The following is a 21,297-nucleotide window of genomic DNA, read 5'->3' on the forward strand; positions in this document are numbered from 1 at the left end:
AAACACCCCAAACTAAAAGTGTCCTATGGTCTTGGGTTTCACAACTTCAGACTCTAGAGGATTCAGGGAAAGGAAGGAGAGCAGCTCTCTGCTCATCACTGCGGGCAGGCAGGACAAGCACCTCCTCTGGAGTTCAGCACCCTTGGAAGAAGGGCTGGCTCATGCCAGACCCCTGCACACTCAGGGGTCCTCACAACAGCCATATACCAGCAATGCCCACAACTCAAGGGGGCCAATGGAAGCACCACTCAAAACAGTGACACCCAGACAGAAAGAAAACAATGAATAGTAAACTTAACTTGAACTCAAAACAAGACTAGCTGACCCTCACTAGTTCAACTACAGCAGAGTGGTGGCACTGGGTAAGGCCACCACGAAGCCCCACACCACTGAGAAGACGGTTTATCTCTGTTCGCAGGACACCCGATTAGAAGCAGCTCATTGAAAGGGGACAGGAGCAGTTGAAGGCATAGGAGCAGGAAGCAACAGCTGGCACTCTGATAGCAGCAAGGGGACAATTACGCTGTTTTACCAAAGAAAACCAGCCCACAATTTAACTGCATGGCAGAGGGCAACAGCTTTATTTGACCTCACAGGCACGACTTGAAGTCTGGTGAATACAATCACTATCCGGCAAGGGGGCCAGGCACCTCCATTAAAAACCTTCTTACGGTCGAGTCTGCACAACATCAAGTTTACCACGTTAACCACGTGCAAGAGCACAGCTCAGGGGCGTTAGGACATTCACACTGTTGTGCAGCCATCACGCCATCCACGGCCAGAACTTGCTCATCATCCTAAATTGAAACTCTGTCCCCATTAAACAGTAACTCTCACTTTCTCCTCTGTAGCCCAATTCCTGGTAACCACTCTTCTATTTTGTTTCTCTATGAATTTGATTATTTTTGGTATCTTATATAAGAATTATACAATATTTGTCCTTTGATATCTGGCTTCTTACTCAGCACAACTGTCCTCAAGGTTCATCCATGTTGTATATAGCAGGCGTCAGAATTTCCTTCCTTTTTAGGCTCAATAAATGGACATGCCATACCGTGTTTATCTATTTGTGTGCCAGTGAACAGCGCTACAAGGAACACTGGGGAAGCCACACCCCTTTTCACCTCAGGGCAAAGATTCTGGTAATTCATCTCAGAAAGTCTTCCATCTCAAATGACAGCAGAAACAGCTTCACCACCTAAGCTAGTCAGGGCCCCACCAGCCAGATTTCAGCAGGGCTCACATGTAGCCACTACAGTGAACTAGGCCTTGATAACGAGCGAGACCACCATTCCCTCTGTCCTCAGGCTGAGGAGGTGGTAGTTAGTCTGCAGTGAAAATGGCAGAGGAAAAATCCAGGGCGGAAATCAATAAAAGCCTTTAAGCCATGCCTGACCAGAAGAGCCTGCAACTTGCCCCGTGTCCGTCTCTGCTCACGAGACTGTGTGGCTTCCGGATTTTCAACACGCAGCACCTTACCCAGGATGAAATCTTGGTATACAAACAGTGCAGTGCTTTACAGAACTGTACAGCTGGCAGCATCTGGAAAACCTTAAAACACATTGATGCCTGGACCCCTTCCCACAGAGATTCCAAATGGTAGGGTCCTGGGTGGGGGCCAAGTATTAGGATTTTCAAAAGCTCCCCAGGTGCTTCAAGCCAAGGCTGTGATGTACTGCACAACCCAGAAATGGGGGCTGTGCCAGCACATACCAGGAGTCTGAGAGTTTGTACAAATGTAATTCACAGCAACTTCCTTGTAATCTGAAACTACACATTGCTGTAAATGTGTAATAAAACAGAAGAAAACACCAAGGCAGAATGTTCTCCTGCCTTTCCATCTCGCAACTGTAACTGATAAAGGTCTGGACACAGTTCACTGAGGAGGAGACACTGGTCTCTATGTGCACATCTGGCAGACAGGCACTCGCTCCACTGGGACCTCCACCAGCTTGGTGGAAAACACCTTGCAGAGATTTCCTGGGTCCACTCATTTCCTCTCCAGGCCCAAAGCCAAAGGGATAGGAAGGGGAATGATGGTATGTGATTCTGCTGCTAGCACTGAAGACAACTGAAACTTGGCTGTAATTCCAGGGCTAATTTCTGGGTGCGGAATTTCCCCTTTCCCACTGTTTTTGCAGAAAAGACTCCACAACATACCCCAGGCAACCAGCAATCTAGGACAGGCTTATGCTCCAAAGCGTCATCAAGCCAGTTCTTGGAACTTCACTGCCGGGCTCCCAGGGAAGAATGCTGTAAATGATGGCTGGATGCCAGGACTAATCCAAAATGAACAGAATCCCTGATCTCCTTGGAGCCTGGGGCTCTAGGGCCTGGAAGACATCCAAGATTCCCAGGATGCTGAGAGCCAGTGTGGGGCGAAGCCTGGAGTTTGGGGCCCTGCGTAGTGAAGTGGCATGGCAGTCAAGGACAATGAATAGTGGGCAGGCTGTCCCAGACCCTACAGGCCATTCAGAGAACAAAGAACTAACAGGTCAACCTTCAAAAAGGGAGGAGATAAAACTATTCTTCAGCTATAATTGTTTCCCCAATTGCCTCGGCACTCAACTTCATACTGCTATTTTGTGCTGCTTAGCATTTCCAAGTCAGCTACGAAGTAGAAGTGCCATGAAAGGGGAACAAGTCAGCCAGCTGAAGCTGCCCGCCCCAGAGAACTAGCATGCTGAAGGAAGCTGTGCCACACCTGAGCTCCTAGCTCATCCTGGGGGGGCCGCGATCTGCTCTCCGTGCAGACTGTGTCGCCGGCACCTCAGGGTAATGGGTACATATGACAAGAGAGCAAGGATTCCAGCCAGGTTCCCCGTCTCTCTCACAGAGACGACGTGTGGCTCCTGTAATACCATGTTCTCCACAGCATCCCATCCTGGCAAACCCCTCTTCTTCAAGCAGCCTTCCCTGGGTCCCTGCCACCTGTCCACCCCAAGTCCGCCTTAGGTAGCCTTCCCATGATTCCTGTGGTCAGATTTTGACTTACCACAATCACACAATCTACTACTTAATGCTGAGAAATTAGCTTCCCCCACCCCAGATCTGAACCAAGGCAAGGAGGCTCTTCCTCACCACTCCTTTCCAACATCTTGTTGTAAAAGTCCTAATGCTTTACGACAACGCAAGGGGTACCAAATAAATAAGAAGGAAGAAAAAAACTGTCTTTATTCACAGACGACATGATTGTCTATGTATAGAATCCCAAAGAATTGACCAAAAAACCCACCTGGAACTAAAGAAGCAATTATAGCAAGGCTGCAGAATACAAGGTTAATACACAAAAGTCAACCGCTTTCCTATATACGGTCAATAAGCGACTGGAATGTGAGATGACAATCAACCGAAGCATCCACCAAACTGTGATACTGCGAGGTCCCTTCTTCCAAGTTCCTACTGCTATGGACATCCTCCAGCCAGTGCCTGGCAGGTGGAAAGGGCCCAATAGATGTTTGAACAAAGCCAGAAACGAACCACGATGCCAGCAGACGAGCCAGGGTGTCTTTACGTGGCAGTAATGCAGAGCACGTCATGGCTGCTAAAGAGAACAGGGAGCTGAGACCAGCAGAGGGGTGAGGTGGTCCCCAACGTGCAGTTTACCGACCTTCCAAGCACACCGACCACTGGCTTCTGAAGCGGCACTCTGCCCAATGGCAGTTTTCAATCTGAGTTTTGGAAGACCACGAGCCTAAAGGGAGACGGACCAACTTACTTTCAATCCTCCGAAAACCCAGTCAACAATGGAGGCGTACTGACAGAGGCTTCTCTAATTTGGAGAACAACTGGTTTCTCTCTGATTGTCTAAGCACATAAATCCCTTTCGTGGGAAGTGGCCTCTGATGGCAGTGATGCCCTCACCCCCCAGGTGAAACACTACTTCAGAGCCTGCCCGCATGACCCTGGGCAGGCATCTCAGCCTGAGGCCCTTCTATTGGGATTTTGTAATAGCTACTTTGATTTTTTTTCTTTATTTGGTCCTTGAAGAAACACAATCAGCAGTTTCTAGCAAATGGTAACACACACACACACACACACCAACGGCAGTTCCTTTTTCTCCCCACATACAGTCAGGTAAGCCCAAGATGTTAAACAACAGCAGCCTTCAGTGACATCTCACAAGTGTGACAGAAGACACAGCACGGCTTCATCGCTGTCATGGCATCTTCAAATGTCAGAAAGGCCAGGGAGACCTGCCACCCTCCTGTTGACCAAGCCACACAGACCTGTGAGGCCTTCCAAGTTGTTCCTTCCACAGCTCTAAGTTGACTGAGAGCATTTCCCTTTTCTGTTGCTAAGAAGGCACCTGTGGAATAGAGAACTCCCTCATCTTCACAGACAAGCAATGTACAAACAAGACATAATCCCTGCACTCTGTCTTCACCTCGTGCGTACATCGCCTTGGGGAGCGGGGGACAGCTTCAGCTGCTTCTCAAGTCTTTGACTCTGACCAAAGTCCTTTCTTTTGTTTTGCCTACTGGACAAGTACAAGAACTTTCCATTTGCATAGCTAATAGGTCTCTTTCAGAGCATGTTGAAATTTCACCTTTTAGATCTGCTTTTGCACAGGCTCAGGTTTCATGGGAGAGGCCCCACCTGCTGACAAAGGGAATACGGATGTGGCTTCTACTGGAAGTCCTCATTCTGGCTGTCTTGGGGATGATGTAAGCGGCAGAGAGCAGCCAGTGCACCTGGAACTCACAGATGGACAAGGAAGGACCCAGCCGGGAGGAAGGGCACAGTCTGCACGTGCCCGTCCCCGACCTCAGGCAGTGCTGCCATCTCAGCTTTGAGGCGAAGGTGAAGTATTCCTAACAGGAAACGTTGTTACAGCCAGCCGTGTCCCCAGCCAGGAGAACCCTACAAGCCACAACCTGAAAGGCGGCCAAGGCACCAGGACACCAGGTTACTCTACAGCCAACAGTTGTGAGAAAGGTTCCACAGGTACCTCAGGCAAGCACACCTACCTGCAACCCAATCCAGACCTCATCGTTAAGCAATGGTTTATTGGTGAGCTCTGCAAAACATACAAACACGGGTAGAAGTTCACAAACAGAAATATTTGTTGTCAGCACTGCTGCAATACTTGGTTTATTTTTGCCTGAATATTGGCTACATCTGTACAAGACTGTGGTTAACTCGAATGGCTGTCAAGAAAAACTGTAAAATGCTTTCTTGCATTCTTACTGTAAAAGCTTGTGGTCACACCACTCCCCCCCCCCCCAAAAAAAAGAGGAAAGGATGAGAGTACTTCTACACGGCTTAACACTTGTGAAGTAAACCAAAATTATAACAATAAATTTATTTTCTACAACCAAAATACCGCTTAACAGAAGGAATGCCATATCATTCACCCCCAGTTAAATACACAATCAATTCAACTCCACCTGAGGCCTAAAGAAAGAAAACAGGTCCCCCATTAAGAGATCCCTAAGCAGTCCACATTAATTTCCTAGGATTCCAGCACTGGGGTAACTGCTGGCACATCATGTCATCTTTATGGGTTGCCAGTGCCCTGGGCACTGTAGCAAGAGCCCTCTTCTGTTGGCACAGAGCTGTCCCTTAGTCAAGGGGTACCACAAACACTTGCAGATGTGGATACTTGGGGAGCAAACATGCACCCACGAATGCCCGAGACTCCAGCCCAGCACTGCTTACTTGAGACCGACGTCTGTCTTACAGCAGAAGGCCCAAGAGCTTTATTAGAAGGTGATCATTATGCATGAATGGGCAGAGTGCCCCTCGCATTTTAAAAAGGATCCCTGCCTTAGAGTTCTGCAACTTTCACAGAAAGTCACACACTTCTTTCACAGTGATGTATGTGGTCCATCAGCACAGTAATCAACTCAAGAGTCCCTTGGCAGGGGTCGGGGATGGGATGAAGGAACCCGGGGGTAGGACCTGGTGCATTCGGGCTGTGGGCAATCTCCACTAAGCAGCAGTTTCTTTGGTGATGCCCCAGCCTCAGGCAGAATACCCAATAAGGACAGATACAGAGAGGCGCTCGGAACACGGACACATTTCCATGGCTCCTCTGGTGGCCCAGCACGAGTGTACTCTGTGGCCTAACGTTCATGCTTCCTCCTTCCTCCCCAGAGCAAGGCTGCAGCAACAGGCTGCCACTAGGCAGCCCCCAGTCGGGGCAGGGCCCCACATTCCCTGCTCCTACATTCCGATGCTATCTGTCCTTAATAGCAGGCGGCCACCCGCTCCAGCAGCTCACCCACCAAGGCTCTCAAGCAAAACACAGGCTCAACTGCGGCTCTGGGGAAGCTCTAAGGTGGTGGCTCTCATCTCTGGCTGAGCAGAGAAGTGCGTGGGGAGCTTGTTTAGAAAACCCACGTGTGGAGCAGGGCTGACTAAAGGAGTCACAAAGGGAATATGGGGGTGCCTGTATCGTGACTGCTGTGGTGCGTTTGTTGGAGTGAATTTTATAGCCTGTAAACTTAAGAAAATGAATAAACAAAGAAACCATGCCTGGGCCCCACCCACTTCAGACCTGGTGCTGGGCAGGGAAGGCAGAGACAGAGCTACAGGCAGAACGGGAACAGGCTGCTCTGAACCCCACGTTCCAGAGCTAACCTGGAGGACCGTCAGCAAGAGACATCTTCGTTAGAGACATTTCATCTGTGAAATGAAATGGTTCACACAGCCCACCCTCAGGGCTAGCCCAAGAACCAGTAGGCTTACAAACGGCGCCTGCCAGCCATGAAGTACTCGATGTTGAGCAACCACAGCTAATGGAGGGGGGAGGGGAAGAACCCAAACTAGTCTACTTTCTGGAATGATCCATCCACCCTGTGTAGAGAGGGAGCTCCTCTAAGACGGGAGCTACTGGAATATGTTGAACAATTAAGTGTTAAAAAGTGCTTTTCTGAAAGAAAAGCTCTAGTTCGAGGTAAAGAACGGGTTCTGTGATTTGTGGTTTACACTTAAGACAGCAAAGCAGCAAGACCACCAGTCTTACAGGAGTAATAAAAAATCCTTGTGACCACTGAGTTTCTTGTACTCCTCCATCAAGTGGGAAAGAAGGGCGACTCTTAGCTCAGAGCAGGGGGAAAGTTGGTAACAGTTTTTCCAGCGAGTGTTTGACACACAGGACAGTTTGTTAATCTTTCGAGAAAACTAATCCTGATGGAGCAAATCTACTGTGGAGAATAGTTTTTCATACTAAATGCTTCCTGGAGGCTCTTAGCCCAATTTTAACATTTTGGTCAAATCTCGAAACTAGTAAAGACCTTTGCCACTGCAGGGATGGGGGAGGGAAGTGGACTGCTAGATACCAAAGTGCCAGAGAGGGACATGACTCCCTACTGGCCCCAACAGCACAAAACAGGGCAATTCTACCTGTCAACTGAGGTCTCCTGAGTAAAACATTTAACTGTCAAGACAATAAAATGCAACAAAGCCATGAGTAGGGGAAAGGTCACCTTGCATCACAACATCTGTTTTCAGAAGGTTACTTATTATACAGTCAATACTCCCCTCATATTCTGTGTTCTGGTACTGATGGGACAACGCGTGTACAGACTCTATCTGTCACCTTTGATTGGGATGTGACAGCCACTACCCATCATAAAAGGCCAAGGCTCACAGACCACTCTCTTGCTGTTTTACGTTGGGAAGGTTACAGTTTTTCAAGTGTGGACATTACAGGGATGAGAAGAAAAGGATCAACAAACATTTGATGGCTTTTTATTACATGCCCAGCTCAGTGGTCCCCTCAGTGAAAAGCATGACAAAGCCCACGATCAAAATGCCAGCCAGAACACTCAGAGCACACAACTGGAAAAGACTCCCCAAGCCCTCACTCTGACCGCCCAGAGCGGAAGAAGAAATGTCCACCGATCTTCATGGTCATCTGTCACGTCCAGTGCAACACGGGCAGTGAGAGAACGAGAACAGGGGGGCGAAGGGTTAAGAAAGAAACAGAAGTCAAGAGATTTATGCACTAGGGCCAAGGGTCTCACAGCCTCAAAGGACTGAGAGCCCAGAATCGGCCAACGTGTGGCTTTTATTGACGTACACACAAGGAAGTAGCTTTGCTTTTTCCACGGTCTGTGAGTCCCATACACCATACCAGAACACTGACTCAAACCAGTCCGCCTTGCCTGCAGGCAGCCGGAACGTAAGTCCCAGGATGTCTCAGTAACTGTTCTATGTGCCTCCCCAAGGGACAAACCTTTATGCTGCAACTTACTGATAAGAACAGATGGAGAACTGATGTTATCACATCACCGAATCACCTCCCAAGCAGGATGGGGGAAGGAATGCAGCCACAGCGGCAGAAGCTCTCCTTAGATGGGGGAAGGTCGGGGTCTGTGCCCACCTCTATCAACCCCGTGAGTTCTCCTGATGGCCCCTATGCAACTGTTCCTGTCTTAGGTTGTTCCTTCCTTGAGGAACCTTACCCGTCATTGACTAACCAGCTATCCTTTGGGGCCAAACAGGGAGAGACATAAGGTGCAAGCACAAGGGTGAAGCAAAGTCTCACAGACTCTCCTTTCTTTAGAGGCAGGTACAAGGAGACAGACGGGTAGGCTGCTGCGTGACAACCGTCATTCCTCTGCTTATGGACACCCTTAACTACACAGCGCACAATTCCAGCCCATTCTGTCCCTCCACGAGTCATTCAGAGAAGACATACCGTGACACAAATGCCAATCACCACCAGATCCCCAACCGTCTGTCTGTTTGCTCACAAGAACACACAGCGTGTGCCTGCACATGTGGTCACTGGCAGTCACTAAACAATCTTTTCTCAAGGCCAGAAGCTTCTGGTTAGAAGAGTGTTGAGATTCAGCCATGTGACTGCACCAGGGACGTAGAAAGCAGTTATTTCTAGAAAGCCTCAGAGAATTGCAGCAATCCACTTTAGGACTGATGGAGCACCAGCCTGCACCAGGCAAGCTTTGCAAGTGGCTGAACACTCTCCAAGCCACCAGTGCCCTGCTGGGGGATTTGCTCCTCAGCCAAATGTAGCCTGGCCACGATGCCTGTGGTGGTTGGCAGGCAACATACTAGCAATAACTTTCCCAGTTAAGTGCCAACTTTCCCTGAGTGTCCACATGCTTAGGGAATGCGGCTGGACTCAGACCAAGAAATAATTACTGACTGCCTACGGAGCTCAGGGCTCATGTGCAGGGATACTGTATTCTGACCTCACCAGAACCTTGCACACAGTAGGGATTAGAATTTAAGCGTCACAGCTGAGGACACTGATGCTAGAAGAAATCAGTCATTTATCTAAGTCACAAAGCCTGCAAGGTATTTAAAGGCTGCCTAACACCTCATCGTCTCCCCCCAAAACATTCCCTGATAGATTCAGGGCATACATTTGAAAGGCAGAACTGTGAAACTTTTAGAAGGTAACACAGAAGATATGACTTCAGGTAGTGAACTTCCCACCAATCGCAAAACAAAGATCCATAAATTCACCTACATTAAAATTAAGATCTTCTGTTCATGAAAAGATACTATAAAAGTGTGTGTGCGCACATGCACACACCCAAGTAGAAAAAGATATTTGCAAAATGAAATCACTGCACCTTTATCCACGAAGAGCTGGCACTGGACTCTACAAAGAACTGCAAATCAATTTTAAACGATCAACAAGCTAAAAAAAAAAAAGCAAAAGTTAAGAGCAAGCATTTCAAAAAAAGTCAACTAAAACTACGCAAGAAAATGCTCGCCTAGTTACTTTGCATTTCCCAGATAACTGAAGTCACAACGACATTTTATATCCATCAAGACTGGCAAAATCTAAGAAGTCAGTTAATGCCAATGCTCTTGCAAACGCTGTAAACGCAGTCTAGCATCTCGGGACATAGAAAGGCAAACTGATGCAACAGGTGTTTGACCTAATTCAGTATTATGGCGTCCCCACTGGCCCCATAAGCCAACTCCGGGGCACAGACACTTGCACACATGAACGCAGACATGCGTTCTCACAGGAACATGCTTATTAATTGGCATCTCTTCTATCCTCATTTCCTCCTCCAATAAAAACAAAGCTGATGACCCAAATACCCACCAATATAAGAACAAAAAATTATGACGCGTTCACACTGGTGAAAATGAGCTATAGCTACCATAGCGTGGGCGAACCTTAAATGAGGAAATGGCAAAAGTCCAAAAATGGTATGCTGCATTGACATAAAGCTCAAAAACAAAACTCAGCAATGTATTGTTTAGAGGTGTATGCAACTGAGACAAAAGTAAAATTCAGGATATGCAAGGAAATGAGGTACGGAAAGGAGCACAAACGGAGCAGGTGACTGAGCTGATGGTGCCAAGTCTCATGCCGGGAGACAGAAATTAGAACATGACACAGTCACGTGCAAATCACTGCACCTTTCATCGTGCCGGGCTGAGCCTGCAGCATCTTGTGAAGTCAGAGCACCTCAGGGCACGTAAGAGCAACCTTCTGTGCTGTGCCTGTCTCTCGGTACTCACAGTAGAGCTACTTGGTCCCAGTACAGGATCTTCACATCCTTGAGACAGGTGGGGTGCTTTTGCCACCCCATTTACCTGATAGAGGCAAAGAGGCTCAGAGATTAAGCAGCCTGTCCCAGCTCACTACCCATTTCCAGCTCCAACACCACCAGCCCCAGTTCACCTGTCCCCCTCCTTAGGTAGTACATTCCATTTTCAGCACACTCCGATGTCCAGCGTAAAACACACCAGAGCTACAGAGAACTTCAGCTACGCATGAAATGCAACACAGTGATTAGCTCATGCCCCTCCCACCTCCCAAGAAGAGACTGCCAATGGGGGTTTAATAGTAAAGACTAACTTTGAAGTTATGGCTGGTATCATTAACCTGTGTCGGCACAGTCTGCATAACATCCTTGAATCAAATTTTCAACTTCCGCCCTTGACTAGAAGCTGTTCAGCAACAAGAACAGTGAGTGAGATGCGTTCTGAAACACAGTTTTAGATTCAGGCACACTGTCATGCCTGTGAGTGAAAAACGGGGAGGGAGAATGTGGATCAGAACCCTTAACCCAAGATCTCAACACTGTATTACCTAAAAAATCAATTAAGACACTAATAGAATAAAAATTTACAGAAAATACCGTGCTTTCCCCGAAAATAAGATCTAGCCAGACGATCAGCTCGAATGCATCTTTGGGAGCAAAAATTAATATAAGACTGGTCCAGGTACAACACAATACCAGGTCTTATACTAATTTTTGCTCCCAAAGACACATGAGAGCTGACTGTCCGGCTAGGTCTTATTTTTGGGGAAACAGGGTAAGTCTCATGATACAGACTGACAATTCAACCTCTAGGTCTGCACACAGGACCACCTTGCAACTGGTGCGTCACATAACAAGAACCCTGAGAAAATAGAACTACTATTTATTCTGCAATTGCTGCTCAATGGGAAGATCAGAAGGGGTGGAGGGGATAAGCAGTAAAAGCCTAACTTCTGCTAGGTTTAAAGGCATTTGTGCTATAATCAGAACACAGTAACAAGTGTTGGCAAGGATGTGGAACCCTCATACATTGCTATTGGGAACATAACATGGGGCAGTAACTTTGGAAACTACTCCTGCAGTTCCTTGAAAGGTTAAATAAACATAGTTACTATATAACAAGGAAGTACCACCCCTAGGTGTATACCCAAGAGAAAGGAAAACAGGTCTACACAAAAACTAGCACACAATCACAACAGCATTATTCACAAAAGCCAAAAAGTAGAAACTGAAAGGTCCACGAACATATGTCCCACATATAAGGATGAGACTGGATTTTCTAAAAACAGGAAAACAAAAAACATGAAGCTGCCTGTCTAGCGTGACGATCGTTTATCCAGAGATTCTGTGCTCCCCTTCCGAGGAAAATGCTGGGTAATCAAGAAGCACCGGGAGTGGGGAGGACAATGCCATTCAAGTCGTCCAGGCGAAAGTCACAGAACACTGCGCGCAGGGAGAGGCAGGGCCTGCCCAGATGAAGGCACCTCTCATCTCTGCTACATCTGCTCAGGAGTTGGATAAGCGCCCTCTCACTTAAAGGATTTCAAAAATTAAGCGGCTCTGGTCACATTTTGAAGCACTGCATACAGCAGGGCTGTTCAAACAGCGGACCGTGGGCCAAGCGCAGCCAGCAATCCATTTTTAATTGGCCGGCAGCAAATTCCAAAAATATATTTAGTTTACTTAAATAAACCAGGTGAGGCAATACATAACTTCACCTCGAGTGAGTGGGCCCAGGTGTTTGTGTATTTTACCACATATGGCCCTTGATAAAAAACGGTGAAAAAAGTTTGAACACCCCCGGCATAGAGAAATGGTAAATCAGTGATTCTGTAAGCCTTTTCTGAGTTAGGCTGGCTGAAGTCAAGACACAAGTCAAGCCACTTGCCATGGAAAATGCTGTATTAGTGGGTTGCACTAGTGAGAAACCAGTGCTGTGGAATAACTGACAGGATGATTGATACCCTGGGAAATGAGGAAGGCCTGAGATCCAACCCATTTTTCACCAGTCACCTGAAAGACTCCTGGCTGGATGCTCGGGCCACTGTTTGAACTATCTCCTGTACCCTGTCCACTTTTCACAGCTGCTGGATAAGCCCCCACCTCCAAGTCAGTTTCAGCAAACAGGACACGAGATGGGCAGTTTGTAGCGCCTGCAGGGTTCTGTGTCCAAGTTCTAACTCGTATTAAAAAAATTGGTATATGGTGATGGAAGGAGAACTGACTCTGGGTGGTGAACACACAATGGGATTTATAGATGATGTAATACAGAATTGTACACCTGAAATCTATGTAAATTTACTAACAATTGTCACCCCAATAAAATTAATTAAAAAAAAAAAAAAATTGGCAAGTGGCGATCTGCACACCCACGTTCACTGCAGCATTATTCACAATGGCCAAACATCCATCAACAGATGAATGGATCAAGAAAGTGTGATATACAGTAAAATGGACTATTATTCAGCCTTAAAAAAGGAAAAACCCTGTCAAATGTGACAACATGGATGAACCTGGAGGACATTAGGCTGAAATAAGCCAGTCACAAAAAGACAAATATGATTCCATTTATATTAGGTATCTACAACAGTCACTCTTAGAAACAGCAAGTAGAATGTGGTCGTCGGGCTGTGGGAGGGGCAAAAGGGGAGTTCAATGGATACAGTTTCAGTTTTGCAAGATGAGCAAGTTCTAGCAATCTGATTCACGATAACAACGTGCATATAGTTAACACTTCAAAATGGTAAGATGGTAAAATTATATGTTATGTGTTTTTAACCAGAAAAAAAAGGGCAGGCTTCAGGGCAAATTCCTCAACTCTAAAACAGAGATAATACCCTCACAGGGCTGGTGTAAGAGTCAAATGAGATGCAACAGAAAATTAAGTGCTCAAAAGTACTATTAATCATATTATTAAAAGTGAATGTCATGATTTAGCATTAACTACTAAAATATTCACGTTTCCGGAGCTCGGAATCATGGAGTAAAACCCAACAGACCACAGGGCCTGGCCTGCAGCCCATCTACCTCGTTCAGTTGCCTCACCCCAGGCAGACCCCACCACTGGCAACTTCTGGAAACACAGCTCAGGCTGCAGTCCTTGCTTGAATCTTCATTCCCTTTCTCCACACACAAGGATAATGAGGCAAATGGGCCAGCCCTGCCCGCAAAACTCTGCTCACAAAATGGGGGTGGGAGATATATGGAACAAATGCAACGAAAGATGTCAGATAAAGCAAATTCCAAGGAGGGGTGGGGGATTTTCTAGGGCAGAGACGAGAGAACATGATACCTATCTGGGTAACTGGAATTCATTCCAGGATGAATAGTTTTAAAAGGAAAAGCGCTTCTCAATGAACTCAGGTTAATTCTCAACCTGAGTTCTTACCCCACAGAGGATCAGCTTTTTCAAGCATGGGACCTTGCAGGGGCTTCATGAATGAAGACCCAGTCCCTGACTATCTTCTCACCGGAACTATCCCCGGGCCCTCCTCTTACTCTTCCCATAGTCCCAGGGAGACCTCTCCCATCCCCCTGGCAGTACCCAAAACCCCCAAGGCTAGCTAGACACGTCTTTGCATCACAGAATTGCACATCCACTGCCTACAGGGCATGTTGACCAGGATGGCCTCCTGAGCCCCATGGTACTAAAGTGAGCCCATCTTCTCTAAAACCTGTCAAAGCAGGCATGACATGAGTTTTTCAGGAGTCTTCAAGAGCTCACCTGCTACGTGGGGGTAGTGGCCACCATGTGGGATAACCCAGAAACCGAATGGTTCTGTCAGTGCAGAAGTTCTACCAGACAGCACTGCTTTACAAACTGGGTGGGTCACTGTAAGATCAGTAAGATCCAAACTGGACCCTGGGGGGGGGGGATTCTAGAAGAAAGAAAAAAAGACATGGAATGTGGACTCCAGGGGCTCAGAGTACCCAAGATGGGCGTCTGGGTTTTATCCTACACATAGTGGGAGTTTTAGAGTAGCAGGAGAATTATGCTGCAATCAATCTATTGTATTTTGATCATGTACTCTCCAATTAGCTTACTAGTCCAGTGTTGCATGGAGCTTGTCTAACCACTTCCACCATTTTCTCTTGAGAAGATTTTTCTCACAGGTACTCAGAGCCAAACTCTTATTCAATGAGATCATTTGTCATTTTATAAAGTCAAAGAAACATTTTGAAAGTAAAATGAAAACCTGTTCCTTCAGGACACACTTGTTAAATGAATCCCCACCTTCCTCGCACTGGAGCTCTGCCCACCACTGGAGAGCTGAGGATCCTGAAACACCTGCCTCACTCTCCCCCAGTCATGTTGTAATTGTATGTGACACACAGACATGGGAAATACCCTTAATTCACCACTGAATCCTCACCACACATGTAGAATATCACATGGTGCCTGACTGCCTAATGAGTCCTGCACACACACCTGGGGGAATCGCCCAACTTTGCATGTTTACTTCAGGCGGGAAATTCCTTTTACATAAGAATCCCTAAGTGGGAAATCAGCACCCATGAACTGGACCTCAATTCTACCCACAAGAAGCAGCGTTTCAAGACTGAGGCTCACCACAATCAGAAGAGATCCTCTAGCTCACACTCCTAATTTAACAAGACTGGGGTGCCTGGGCTCAAGATGACTCGTCAGCTTCCTGATTCCTCCAAACTCCGTATTCAGTACTCACAGACTTTCACCGGAGCATCAAAACAATGGAGATGAAACCAAACCGAGGCAGGTTGGTGCTCTAGTGGAAACCTTTTCAAGGTGAGGCTTAATTCCACTCATGTGATGCATTTAATGAAAAGGAGATGTGCCCCGCCAGAGTAATGACCTTCCCCATCACTCCCTGCCCTGCCCTGGTCTCCCAGGACAGGTGCTTGCCTGCCGAACTGTCCAGGTCTCCTTCCAGGCCTCAGCTGTCCTCAAGATGAACAAGCCTAAACGCCAGGCCCTTTCCTATAGGAGGTCTCTCTTCCTTCTTGGACTGTATGGCCTGACCTCTCGTAGAGCAACCGTGAGGTCTACCTTGTCCCCATGGCGATTCCCTCCATCCAGAGAGTGCAAAACAGAAGTCAAGATCGTGTGGGCTCCGGAGCCAGGCGCTGCCACATACCAGCTCTGTACCCTGGCAACCCTAACCCTGCCCAAGGGCCTGAGCACTCAGCTTGTCTACAAACAGATGACACTGAGGCCTTAAGGATTACACAGGGCCTTAGAAATCTAGCACCTGGTGCACAGTAATTGCTCAAATATTCACTCAAGAGGAATGATCATAAACATATGCTCAAGCCCCCCGTCTGGGGAGGCGACACAGTAAGGAGAAATGACCCACACAGTAGCTCCATACGTAACGGCTGACACAGACAGCAAGGTGACTCATGGTAGACTTCACCATTTCAGAATAGGCAAGCAGTAAATAGCAGAAAAAAGGTCCATTCAGAAAAGGTAGTTCTACCCTTTACTGGGAAGTCTATTCACAGACAACTTTTGCTAAAACAGCTTTGAACCTTTCCACAAAGAGTCAATGATCAAAAATAAACACAGTCTCAAGGTAAACAATAGGAATATGGGGCTCTGGAATGCAAGTAGAAAAGGCCACAGTGTGTGGAGGGTACCCAGCTCTCACAAGTGCAAGGAAAGGATGCTCACATGGGTTTCCAGAGCAAACAGGATATCCCAGAGATCCTGAGAGAGGACACAGACGACAGGCAAGCGAACTGCAGGCCGCCTGTGCCCCAACTCAAAATGAGGGCTCCAACACTGGGAATTCACAACTGCATTCCCGGAATTACAAAGATACGTGAGTTACCATCTTGAAATAGATGAACATGAAGGTAGTGTTATTTCCAGACAGTTCATCATCTGTCAGCTCGATTGTTTCCTAGTGTCAAAAGGAAAACAGATGAAGACACATGTACACAACTTTATTACTTGGCAACTTTTTATAAGTCAAAGCATTTCAAAGTCAAGTAAGTTTTAATGATTATAAAGGAAAACAACTTATACAAGGATGGTGTCACCTTTTACAAAACTCTTTCATGGGGGCGGCCGGATAGCTCAGTTGGTTAGAGCACGAGCTCTGAACAACATGGCTGCGGGTTCGATTCCCACGTGGGATGGTGAGCTGCATCCCCTACAACTAAAGACTGAAAACGGCAACTGGACTTGGAGCTGAGCTGCGCCCTCCACAACTAGATTGAAGGGCACCTTAGAGCTGATGGGCCCTGGAGAAACACACTGTTCCCCAATAAAATTAAAAAACAAACAGAAAAACCTCACGTATGCTATCTCGTTTGTTTCTCTCTTGTTTTCCCCCCCTTCGCCCCCCCTCACTCCTGTTCAAGACGCTGTTTCTCAGTCCAGTTGTGTAGGACACAGCTCCCTGGCCTATGCTGGTGTTATGAGCCTTGAGCTCCCCCCCGGCTGAGGCAGGCGGTCACTGGTCGGCCGCTCACAGCGGCCCACGGCAGCTCTCGCTGGCTGCCGGCCACTCATGCTGGCCACTGGCTGCTCACCGCAGCCCAGCTCCAGGGACAGCTGTTGTTCACACTCTTAGCTGTAGAGGGCGCAGCTCACTGGCCCATGTGGGAATTGAACCGGAGACCTCTCGCGTTAGGAGCACAGTGCTCCGGGCCGGCCCTCTGTTTCTCTTACAGAATAGATGGGTAAACTGCTTAAGGAACACAAGTCATGCCTGTATAAGACTGTAATTCAACCGAACAATGGGACTAATCATAGCCAACGCTAACAGTAAATGGGGGGGGGGGAATATCCACTAGCATATACGAGTGTAAATTTAATCTCTACACTTTAGAGATTAAGGAGCAAAGGAGTTTTTCACATGCACTATTCTTAGAAGTTCTTTTCTATCCTCTGACAACTCTGCCCCAATTACAGAAGTATGAATTATTCAAGTTTATGGTGTCGCATTTCCTATTCCTTCTACCAGAGGGATTTGGGGAGAGAGAATATAGCGGCACTGTGCACACAACACCTGGTGTAGCGCGTCCATATTCCTAAACATCAGCGTATTTCGCTAAGGGATGGGACTTTCCCACCCCACAAGTTCTGTCTTCCTCAGCCTGCAGGTTCAAGAGTGTGTGTGAACAAATGTCCCATGGCAGAAAGCAGGTGCTAAGCCACACAGGGGACCGCAGCCGGAATCATTCTACGTCTACCCACTTCCAACTCCATCAAATGATCAGGCTGGCTAGTGGCCCATTCCGTTACCTTTTGCAGCAAAGGCTCCACGTTGACACCAAATTGTACAGACAATTTTAGGAACAGCAGCAGCTTCAGTGAAGGGCCCCAGAACACAATCTTCCTTCTCCGCAATAGGCCTATTCTGGCACATTCTGACATTCCTTATGCCCAGAAAAGAGAAAATGCTGACAAAGAGGGGTGCACAGAGGCCCTGGGCAGGTTTGCACCACTGCTGAGACACAGGTTATTTGAGGGTTCTGTAAAAACCTCTGGAAGGTTTTTACAAAATGGGCGCCCCACACTGTTTCCGCATCATCAACTTGCAAACGTCTGAAAAAGCAGGATGCGTGCAACAAGAAAAGTCCTCAAAACCATCAAAAGCCTTTTAATTAACATAGTAAGAAATTTCCCATTCTCAAAGTAAAATCCAGGAAAATCATGTTGGTACATGGTCCTTGGATGGACTTTAGGGTTCTGAAAACTGTCCCAATCGTCTCAAGTTCACGACTATGCATTTTTCTGGTGAAAGAACCCACAGCACCCATCACGTCCTCAAAGGGACCCCTGGCCTCTCCTCAAGTTAAGAACCAACACTCTAGGGAAAAGCCAGTCGCATCCTTAGCCACTGGATCCTCAATTATCATGAGCCCCTTAAAGGACCGAATAAATCCAACAGCGAGAACTGTAGGAAAATGATTCCTCTAGCAGTGCTTAACACTTGTTTTTGATTATGGAAATCTGAGTAGGCTTTCTGTAATACGGGAGGAATGCCAAGCAGCAGACTTTACAAGAACTTAAGTACAGAAACAGCTTAGCAAATGGCAAAATGACGACGATAGCTTTTGCAGGCACGGATGAAAGATGAATCCAGTCTACTGAAATGTGCCGCATTGTAACTTCATTCATGCACGCGTTCAGTGAAATTCATCGACCTGGTGTCTTACCAGAGTCTTGCCCTACGCTTCCTTGCTGATCTAAGCTCATCTCACCTGTGTTTTTCCTACGGCTGCTTTTCTGACCAAAAGGGGTCCTGTCCTATCACTGGTGGCTGGAGTCCTCTCGCCCTCCCAAGCGACTTCTGAGACTTGGTTTGACCCCTCCCGGAGCCCCCACAGCAGCTCCTTCTGTATCTGAGACCGGGAAAGATAAACGTGTCTTTCATTTATCCCTCTACTACAGGATTAGGAATACACACGGCCTTAACCATCTTCACTTTACCCTTTTCTTAACTAATTTTAACGCTGATTTCAACTAATTCTGGTTTATGACCTTAGTATGGAATATTAACTCCCTTTTCAGCCATCCAAAATTTCTAGCTTCAAGTTAGGTGGTGCAGTCTACTTCTAGTGTAAACGACAGATGGTTCAACAAAAGTCTCCCATACAGCATGACTCACAATAATGGCCAAGATGCTGCTGGAGCTACTACTTGGGGTGAGCAAGCGGAGGGCAGAGATGGGCGACAGGTGCCATGTCTGAGGTAGCCCTGTACTGCACACGGGCAGGGATGGGCAATGATCCAAGCCAGCGTCTCCTGCCATTAGAGAGAACTACTGGGGAAGACACACTCTTAACCTTGAGGTCAGGAGATCAGAGATAGAGAACAAGCTCTACTGTCCCTGTTGGAGCCCCTGGCTTCAGTTGGGCCTGAGCCCCACCCAGACTTCTTGTCACATCAGTCAACAAAGTCCCTTTTGTTGTAACTAGTTTTACATGTGCCTTACACACACACCACTCTATACACTTCTTGTTTTGCCTGCTGCAACCTTCACCACTACATGCTTTCTCAACTTCCCCACCCCATTCCCACTCCCTATTGAGCTTCTAGCAAGCAAGCAGTGGGTACAAGGAAGAAAAGAAAAAGATCAATGCAATTCACCTGCTACTAGAAAGCATATCCAGGAAGTCACCCTTGGGAAAGTGATGAAGAAATAGATTGTAAAACAGCCAAAAAGGGACAGGGGGAATCAAAGTATCCAGTTACCATTGAGTTGTATCTAAAACAATGTTATTTCACACTGTTCTGACGTGACGATAATCAGAAACACATTTTATTACATACACAACATATAAAGTCAAAGTTTTTATGAAATACCCTTGAATGGGTGACAACCTTTGACGCTAAATTTTTTCCTTATAAGATGGTTCCAAGCTACTAAATTCATTTCATTACCCATCATTTGAAAAACACAGATAATACAAAAATAACTATGTTCTCTTAAAATCTAGATTCTGGTCAAAGTTTTTGGAGCACAAAAATTATTATTCCATTTCACATATGAGAAACTGAGGCTTGGGAGGGTATGGAACCAACTGAAAGCAGGCAGTGTGCCCCACAGCCCCCCCCCCCCCCGCCCTCACCCCGGGCCGGCAGGTTCCACACTCCATGCAGCTCTCCTGTTTCAACATTCCCATGAAATACGTTTCCTCAAACACAGTGGAAAGTGTTTCACGTATAAAATCCCCAAATTTATCCCACTTTGTTCCCTTTCTTTTACACAAAACAAAACCTCAAAGGCCAATTTGCCCACAGGCATGTATGTGTCACTGCCTGGGGTAGGACAACTGGGGACATTTGCCACACATAAGGACACAGAAATTAACTAATTCTTATTTCTGGAAATTACACAATACCAAGCCCAACACCTCTCCCCTAGCACTGCTTCCAGTCTTTGGACAGAACAGCAGCTAAGAACAAATAATAAGTTCCAGCCTTAAGTGGACACCAAGACCAGGAAGGTGACTTCACGCAGTGAGGCCTGGACAGAGGGTAGAGCAAAGTATGCACCCCCCTCCACCACCACTAAAACATAATAGAGACCAGAGGCTCCCTTTCTCCCCCAATCTGAATATAATAGAGATGTGAGGCCCCCCGCCCCCATGCTTAAGCATTCAAAACTCATATTACAAGTAAGGAAACTGAGGTTGAGGGAAGCTTATGTAACTTGCCTGAGGTCAGGCCAGAAAGGGGCTGCGCTGGGCCAGCCGGACAGTGGACGCCACAGATCTCCCTTTGCCATAGCCCCAAGTCCTGGTATTTCCTACACTGGGCGGAACAGGCCAACACTTGTCAAGGAAAAGATCACAAGGAAGAGCCTCTATCTAGGGTGAACCAAAAGTCTTTACTTGTATGTCACAGATCAAAAATGGCATATTCATTCAAGTACTCTCAATTGGTGGTTAAATGCTCAGATCTGACCAATCTCTTAAAGAAATATGTTCTCAGATTGTGTTTAACACAAAAGGAATTCCACACGGAACTGGATCTGAATGGCCCCTAGTAATGGCAACTGGCATGGACTGGTTCTTCTGGTCAACAGGCCCCAAGTCCATCAACCTCCCAGCCAGGAACTCCACTTTCCTGGCTCATCCAGCTGCCTTGCCTCCCTCCCAGAGAGGCCCTGAATTGTGACACAAACCTTCCTGGAGACCAGAATCCTTTCACCAAGCCAAGATGTCAACACAATTCAAATGAAGGCCTAAGGCAGTAGGAAGGTGCAGGGGGGTGCTGTGCTAGCGCACTGGGAAAACCTCGGTCCGGCAGCAACTTCAACCACCCTTTGCTCATATAACCAGGTTTTAATGAAACAGACAAGTTACAGTTTAGGCC

At 47.1% G+C, this 21,297-nt stretch overlaps 1 protein-coding gene across 5 annotated transcripts in view; it reads right to left on the reverse strand.

Moving 5' to 3' along the window:
* Positions 1 to 21,297, reverse strand: part of BRD4 (bromodomain containing 4) — a gene marked incomplete at its 3' end in the record, with an annotated part of 77,464 nt that overhangs the window by 50,252 nt on the left and 5,915 nt on the right. Inside the window, exon 1 of one of the 5 annotated variants that reach the window (XM_081077030.1) lies at positions 10,357 to 10,377. The exons of the other annotated variants lie outside the window; for them this stretch is intronic. Of the gene's footprint in view, positions 1 to 10,356; positions 10,378 to 21,297 lie in introns of those variants that run through there. 5 annotated transcript variants of the gene reach the window in all.

Source organism: Rhinolophus hipposideros (genome assembly GCF_964194185.1).
Source record: "Rhinolophus hipposideros genome assembly, chromosome: 16".
In the NCBI taxonomy this organism is placed as follows: domain Eukaryota; kingdom Metazoa; phylum Chordata; class Mammalia; order Chiroptera; family Rhinolophidae; genus Rhinolophus; species Rhinolophus hipposideros.